Source organism: Meleagris gallopavo, chromosome 1, assembly GCF_000146605.3.
Source record: "Meleagris gallopavo isolate NT-WF06-2002-E0010 breed Aviagen turkey brand Nicholas breeding stock chromosome 1, Turkey_5.1, whole genome shotgun sequence".
Taxonomy (NCBI): Eukaryota; Metazoa; Chordata; class Aves; order Galliformes; family Phasianidae; genus Meleagris; species Meleagris gallopavo.
The window spans coordinates 147,647,044-147,655,347 of NC_015011.2; positions in this window are offsets into that span (position 1 = coordinate 147,647,044).

Consider the following 8,304-nt stretch of genomic DNA (forward strand, 5'->3'; position numbering starts at 1 on the left):
GAAAAAAAAAAAAGAAAAAAAGGAAGCCATCACAGTGGTCCCTTAATTTGAGAAAACTTGCCTAAAAATAGTATTGTCATTAAAATTGTTCAAGTTTTAGCATTTGGGAATTTAATAGCTCAGAAAATTCTTAGGATACAGGGGCAGCTACAGGGCAGACTGATTGTCTGAATTCAACTGCCCTAGGGATTGTCATTGTACATACGTTACACATTTTATTAACGGTGAACCTCACACAGATAAGAGAGCAAAATAGGCTACTGGTTCTTCCTCTATTCATGGAAGTGCTCTGAGTGACTTGATCTGTTTAGATCCAATCTGACCTTCAATGTCTTCAAGAATGGGGCATCCACCACATTTCTGAGCAACACGTTCCAATGTCTCATCACCCTTATTGTAAGAAATGTTTCCTTTATATTCAGTCTAAATCTCCCTTCTTTTAGTTTGAAATAATTTACCCCATCTTATCAAAACAGCCCCTGCTAAAGATAGAATCTCACTTCTTTCTTATAGCCCCCTTTTAGATACTGAAAGAATGCTGCCAGGTTTCTCTAGAGCCTTCTCTTCTCCTATCTGAACAGTTCCAGCTCTTTCAGCTTGTCCTTGTAGGAGAGGTATTTCATTTCTTGCATCATTTCTGTTGCTCTCCTCTAGAAATATCTATTTGTCTCCTGTACTGAGGACTCCACATCTGAACACAGTACTCCAGGTGAGGTCTCACCAGCTCAGCATGGAGGAGCAGGATCACCTACCCTGTCCTGCTGGCCACACCAGTTTTGGAGCAGCCCAGAATAGAGTTGGCTTTCTGGGCTGTGAGTGCTCATTGCTGGCTCATGTCCAGTTTCCCATCCACCTCCAAGTCCTGTACTGCAGAGCTGCACTCTATTCTTTCATCCTCTTATTTTGATTGTGGGGATTGCCATGTGTAAGATTATCCTTTAACATCATTGTCTCAAAGCTTGCAGGGGACACACAGTCCAAACAAGTCCTGGGCAAAGGTTGAGAAATCCTTTGTCTGATGGACGACAGATGGACAAGGCCAAGGGCAACAAGAGAGAGATAAGCCACAGATTAATGGCCAGGAAGCAGTCTTTTGTGTGGGTTTATCTTGAGGAAGATGGCTATCTCAGAAGATACTGCACATGACTCTTACCCAAGTGTCCAGGAATGCCACAATGGCAGAAGAAGGATAAAAAGGGGACCTACAACCATGAGGTTTAGGTTTTCTGGCAACAGATTCCTCATGAAGAAGAAGAGGTTTCTGCCATGAGAAGCATTATGACCTCCCTCTCTCCCTCCTGGACTTGCTCTGCACTTTACCTGCATGCTGAAGAAGAGCAAAGGTGTCTGCTTTCAGATTCCTCACTACGGAATGCCTGCATGCTGATGGACTCTCCTGGGCCTGCTACCTTCCTCCTGGACTGGCTCTGTGACTTCTTCCTGCTACCTGCTTGCTGCCCAAGGCTGGCCATGCTGCTGCTGCTCTCCCTCTGCGCTGTTGCCTCGGACCTTCGAAACGTCATGCAATGGGACCACTGATGGATCCTGGTGGTGACTATCCCCACTTCACACAATTTTTGCTTATTTCCTATCTTTTTTGTTGCCCTCATTCCCTTCTCCATCCCCCTGATCAGGATTTGTAATAAACTGGTTGGACCAACATTTGAACCATTGTTTCTTAATCTCATGCCAGGTATACAGATACTAAAAGAACCTCCTCTCACTCCTATAAATTGGAGTGAGACACGATGACACTGGTAAAAGACCTTTGACTTTCCTTTGTTGAACTTCATGATGTTCTCCTGGGCCCATTGGTTGAGCCTGTCTGGGTTTCTCTGGACAACATCCCATCCCTCGGTCTTGTCAACCTCACTGCACAGGTTGGTGCCATTTGCAAACTTGCTGAGAGTGCACTCAGTGCCACTGTTAATTTTACTGATGAAGGTCACAGAATCATAGAATCATAGAATGGTTTGAGTTGGAAGGGACATTTAAGATAATCTAGTTCCAACTCCCTTGCTATAGGCAGGGACACCTCCCACTAGAACAAGTTGCTCCAAGCCCCATCCAGCCTGATCTTGAACTTCAGAGAGGGGGCATCAATAACCCCTCTGGGCAACCTGTTTCAGTGTCTCACCACTTTCACAGTAAAGAATTTCATCCTGACATCTAGTTTAAATCTACCCTCTTCCAGTTTAAAATCATTTTCTCTCATCCTGTTGCTACCTAGCCTTATGAGAAGTCCCTCCCTAGCTTTCCTGTAGGCCCCCTTCACGTACTGGAAGGCTGCTAAAAGGTCCCCAGGAGCCTAGTCTTTTTTAGGCTGAAGAGCCCCAACTCTCTCAGCCTGTCTTCATAGGGGAGAAGCTCCAGCTCTTTGATCATCTTCATGGCCTTCCTCTTGACCCACTCCAATTTGATGTCCTTCTTGTGTTGGGTGTTCCAGAACTGGGCACAGTATTCCAGGTTGGATCTCAAGAGAACACGGTGGAGGGGCAGAATCACCTCCCTCTATGTGCAGGCATGCTTCTAAGATGTTAAAGAGCGCTAGTTCTAATACTAACACCTGAGGGACACCACTTGTCATTGATCTCCATCTGGATACTGAGCAATTGACCACCATTCTCTGAGTACGATCTTGCAATTTTGCAACCACTTCCTTGTTCATTGAACAATCCATATATCAAGTCCCTGCCTTCCAGTTCGGAGAGAAAGATGCTATGGTGGACCATGTCAAAGGTCTTACTGAAGTCCAGACAGAAGGTATCACAGATTTTTCCTTTGCCCACTAATTCAGTTATAGCATCGTAAAATATACATGTATGTATACAGAATCACAGAATCACAGAACCGCAGAATGACCAAAGTTGGAAGGGACCTCAAGGATCATGAAGCTCCAACCCCCCTGCCACACACAAGGCCACCAACCTCCCCATTTAATACTAGACCAAGCTGCCAATAGCCCCATACAGTCTGGCCTTGAACACCTCCAGGAACGGGACATCCACAACCTCTCTGGGCAGCCTGTTCCAGCACCTCACCACTCTCTGTAAAGAATTTCCCCCTGACATCCAAAATAAATCTTCCCTCCCTCAACTTCAAACCATTTCCCCTTGCCCTGCCGTTATCAACCCTTTCAAAGAGTTGATTCCCCTCTTGTTTGTAGGCTCCCTTTAGGTACTGAAAGGCTGCAATGAGGTCACCCCACAGCCTTCTTTTCTCCAGGCTGAACAAGCCCAGCTCCCTCAGCCTGTCTTTGCAGGGGAGGTGCTCCAGTCCCCTGATAATTTTTGTGGCTCTCCTCTGGACCCTCTCCAACAACTCCCTGTCTTTCTTGTACTGGGTGCTCCACACCTGGACTCAGTACTCTAGATGGGGCCTTACAAGAGCAGAGTAGAGAGGGACAATCACCTCCCTGTACCTCATAGCCACCCCTCTTTTGATGGAGCCCAGGTTACCATTTGCCTTCCGAGCTGCAAGGACACTCTGCTGACTCATGTTAAGCTTTTCATCTATCAGGACCCCCAGGTCCTTTTCCGCAGGGCTGCTCTCAAGGACTGCTCCTTCCAGTCTGTATGGATGCCTGCGATTTCTCTGGCCCAAGTGCAAAACTTTGTACTTTTCTGTGTGGAACCTCATCAGGTTCACCCGGGCCCACCTCTCAAGCCTGTTGAGGTCCCTCTGAATGGCATCCCTTCCTTCCATCGTGTCAACCGCACCACTCAGCTTGGTGTCGTCTGCAAACTTGCTGAGGGTGCACTCGATTCCATCATCGATGTCGTTGATGAAGATGTTAAAGAGCACTGGTCCTAAGACAGACTCCTGGGGGATACTGCTCGTTACCGGCCTCCACCTGGATGTGGAACCATTGATGACCACCCTCTGTCTGTGGCTTTTCAACCAGTTTTTTATCCATCGAGTGATCCACCCATCAAATCCAAATCCTCATTCCTCCAATTTGGAGATAAGGATGTGGTGGGGACCATGTCAAAGGCCTTGCTCAAGGTAAATGACATTGGTCACCTTTCCCTTGTCCACTGATGCCGTCACTCCATCATAGAAAGCCACCAGATTGGTCAAGCATGAATTTCCCCTGGTGAAACTGTGTTGGCTGTCTCAGATCACGCATTCATTCCTCATGTTGTCAAGCATGTTATCCATGATGATCTGTTCCACGATCTTCCCAGGCACAGAGATGAGACTCACCAGCCTGTAGTTCCCAGGGTCCTCCTTGCTCCCTTTCTTGTAAATGGGAGTGATGTGACCCTTCCTCCAGTCTTCCGGGACCTCACCAGACAGCCACGACTTTTAAAATATGACAGAGAGTGGCTCAGCAACCACCTCAGCCAGCTCCTTCTGAACCCTGGGATGCACGCATATACATGCATATGTATGTATGTATAAACGTACACATATCTGTGGTCTCTGTGTTCATATGTGTGTGTTTGTGCATCTGCTGAGAATACACCTTCAGTCTTGCTGTTGGTAGGATCTTGAGACCCAGGACTGAGGTAGCCTCATCCCCCTCACACTGCTGGATAGACTCAGCTGGAATTTCACCACCTCACAGCAATGACTTTGGCAGTCTTATGTAGTCTGGAGCACGTGCTCAAGTCTTACTGAGACTCTCATCATGTTTCAGCTGCTGTGATAACTGTCTTGTTCCTGTTTATATTATGTGCAGTCACTCTCTAAATATCCACTAAGTATATAGACAGACGCAACCACCTCCCATCCCAGGTGCCTGTGCTGAGAGAGCAGCTTTTTCCACCATGTTCAATTTGATAGTCATATTCCAATCATATTATGAAGACTGCATGTACCTTCTGTCTATGAAGTGAGTGCTTGCCATCCTTGATGCTGTGATATATAATTGTTGAAGCTGCAATAGAAGGTGTGAATAGTGGAATTTATTATTATTATTACTATTATTATTATTATTACTTCTAGAATGAACAACTCCCATTAACTTCTCAAGGAATTTAAATATGCCCAAATATCTCTTAGCACTTATAACTTGTCAAGGAGAAAAGAAAAAAGAAAAAAAAGAAAAAGCTAATGATGCCAGAGATTATTTTTCTTTGCAGAGCTCACCAAGGCTTAGTCTGAAATGAAAATATACATAACCTGTTTCTAGAATATTTACATATTACACATATATATTTATATATATTTCACAGTACTGTGAATTAAAGCTTTTATTGGATTAAAGATTGCCTCCTCATTTTTATTTTCTCCTACAAAAGTACTCATGCTTTTGCATATGCATTTTCATATATTCATATGCATAATTAAACAGTTAGAGATAGTTCATGTGGAAACTGAGAATTATTTTAAATTAATAGAAAGAAAAATAAATTATTTCATGCTAAAAAGAATGAAAATCAATCTGTAATGAGTGCAAATTTTGATATAGACTTGGCTTTATCGCCCTGAAGATACTTCTGTTATATTTACTCAATCATATTTTCATGCTGAACATACACAGTGACAGTAAAGGGCATTAAAAACACACTTGTACTCCATAGAATAATGTCTTATGATTTCCTTTCCTTTCCTTTCCTTTCCTTTCCTTTCCTTTCCTTTCCTTTCCTTTCCTTTAAACTGGGAAATATATTATGCTGAAGAACCAAGGTTCTGTTTTGTTTTGTTTTATGTTAGTTGAAATACTGATGGATCAAAGTCATTTCTACTTGTCCTTCAAACATCTTAAAAGATTCTTACTTTTAAGTAGCTAAACTCCTTTGATATTTCTTTTGTCAATTTACTTTGACTTTACTTAACCTTTGTCAGAGTTTTGGCTGTGGTAAAGTTATTTGTAGAATCTTATATAGTGTTATGACTTTTGATGACAATAATGGTGCTAACACACAGGTGTTTTCAGTTGTTGCAGATTAGTGCTTAGAGAGTCAAGGATATTTCTGCTTCTTCACAGGTTCACAGGTTTCTGGAAGGAGACACAGCTGACTCAGGCCAAAATGTTCTCCCATAACATATTATGACATGTTCAGTAATATAAACTTTGGTAAAGAAGGGAAAGAGGGGACAGAGTATGTGGGGAGAAGAATGTTATCCCAAGAAACCATCACACATGATGATCCCTGCTTTCCTAGTAGTGGTTGAATATCTGGGAAGTAACGAATTATTTGCTTCTTGCACATATGAATTTTGTTTTACCTAGCAAGTGGTCATTATCTTAATCCATCTGTTATCTCACTTCTTTCTGATTCTCTCCCCCATCACACTTGGGGGTCTGAATGAGCAGCTGTGTGGTAATTATCTGCTTGCTGGGATAAATCGCAACAATCTTCAATAGGGAAAGGAGCTAAATGGCTTCTCAAAAAGTCGAAGTTCAGCCATCGGCCTGAACTATCAAGTCCTGTCACTAAATAGAATCATTGAATGAAGTTCATCAAGTTGTAAAGACGTGAGCTTTCGGAACTCAAAGGCAATGCTGTTGCAGAAAAATGTTACTGGTGCAGTTTAGTGTGTAACATGATTAAAATATAACAAAAGTAATAATATTAACATTGGTAACAATTCCAATCTTAATAGCCATGCTGTACACTAAAAATAGCAGAAAGAGACAAAAATAATTAGATTTCTGAAACATCCTTAATGTCTGATTAGGAATTTTCCTGGGAGAGAACAAGTAACTGATTTAAATTTTATTTGAAATTCAATTAAAATAAAATATCAATTAAAAAGCTTTTTATTATTTATTTATTTATTTTTAAATAAACTCAACATAAGCTACACTCAAATGCAAAAGCTCAGTGCCAAAATGCCCAAAGATGTTGTATGTTTATTCTACAAGAACATAATAATTCTCATGATAGGAGTAGGAAGTGAAAACAAAGAGAAATTCAGGAGAGCTGAATAAAATTAAAATAAAAAATAAAAATAAAACCATTGGGAAACGAACACAAACTAACTAAAAATCCTTAAGCAATTAACTAATTCCATGTTCTGCTGCAGAGGGATTTGCACCGTGAAGGATAAAGTATCACTAAGGCAAAAGCTGTCACTAGAGAAAAAAAAGCGGAATAAAATGGAGATGGGATGCTCAAAAGAGCTGATAAACAATATAAGAATGATCAGAAGGGAAAGGGAAGGAAAGGGACATGAAAAGGAAAAAGCTTAAAAATAAAATGTCCACCAAAACACTGAAAAGCCTTTATACATACATCCTTGGCTGGATCACCGAAGAAGTCGCTCAAAATCAGGTAAGACTTCTAACTAAAGCATAGTTTGCTTGTCTACTCAAGGAAAATAATTACTTCTATGACTTCTGTGACTCCCACATACCCTCATTATTCCATATTTTCTTTACTTTCTTTTATGTTTCAAACAGAGCTTCTAAACTTTTAAATCTTACACGCCACCTGCCAGCTCAATCTTACTTTTGTATTTTTGTGCCGTTCTCAAAATTCATACTCTCTATTTCTTCCTCATATTAATTTCTGACACTAATTGATACATTTTACAATTATTATGTGCACAGAAAATGTATTTTTAAAGTGTATTTTCACGTGAGAATGAAGATCATTTCGTAGTTATGACTTCTGCATTTTTTCATGTAAAAAAATAAGTAAAAAATGTGCACTATTAGAAAAATGTCCCCATTTTCTAATATCTGTGCTTTGTTGATATGTTTATGCTTCAGCAGACTAATTTTATTTTCTTCTATTTGCTTTCAAAGTAAAAATGAAAAAACATTCCAAATTTTTCAGCTTCTTTGGACACTTACTTCGAAAAAAATGTTGTTTGGTAGTAAAAAGGTAAAAGGGAGTTTTTAACAAGTACTATCACTTTATTCCAATCATGAAGCTCAAGAAGAAAAAGATCTGTTTAGTCCTCATTCATATCCTCTGTTTCTCTTTCCAAAGAACAGTCCAGGTCAGACCAGGAAAAACAAGAAAAGAAATTATCAGTACATGTGCACTGGTTAAGAAGTAGTATAGAGATTTTCCATATTGCATTTCCACAATGCAATGACCATCGACCCATATAGTTCAGGAAGGACACAATAAATCAATGTTTGTTAATATATGCATAAGTAGGAAAAGGCAATTTCACGGGTCAGCCAACATAGTCATGAGATCTCTGTGGTGCATTGACTCCTGAGAAGGACAAAATCAGAATGAAAAAATACTTCGACTTTAGAATACATTCTGATTTATTCACTTATTTATTTTTGTTACAATTTTTATTAATCTATTAATTTTCTGTCAATAGCAATTGTTAGCAACATACTTGTAAAAATCCAGATCGGTTTTCAAAATATTTAAGGTAGTTTTTTTG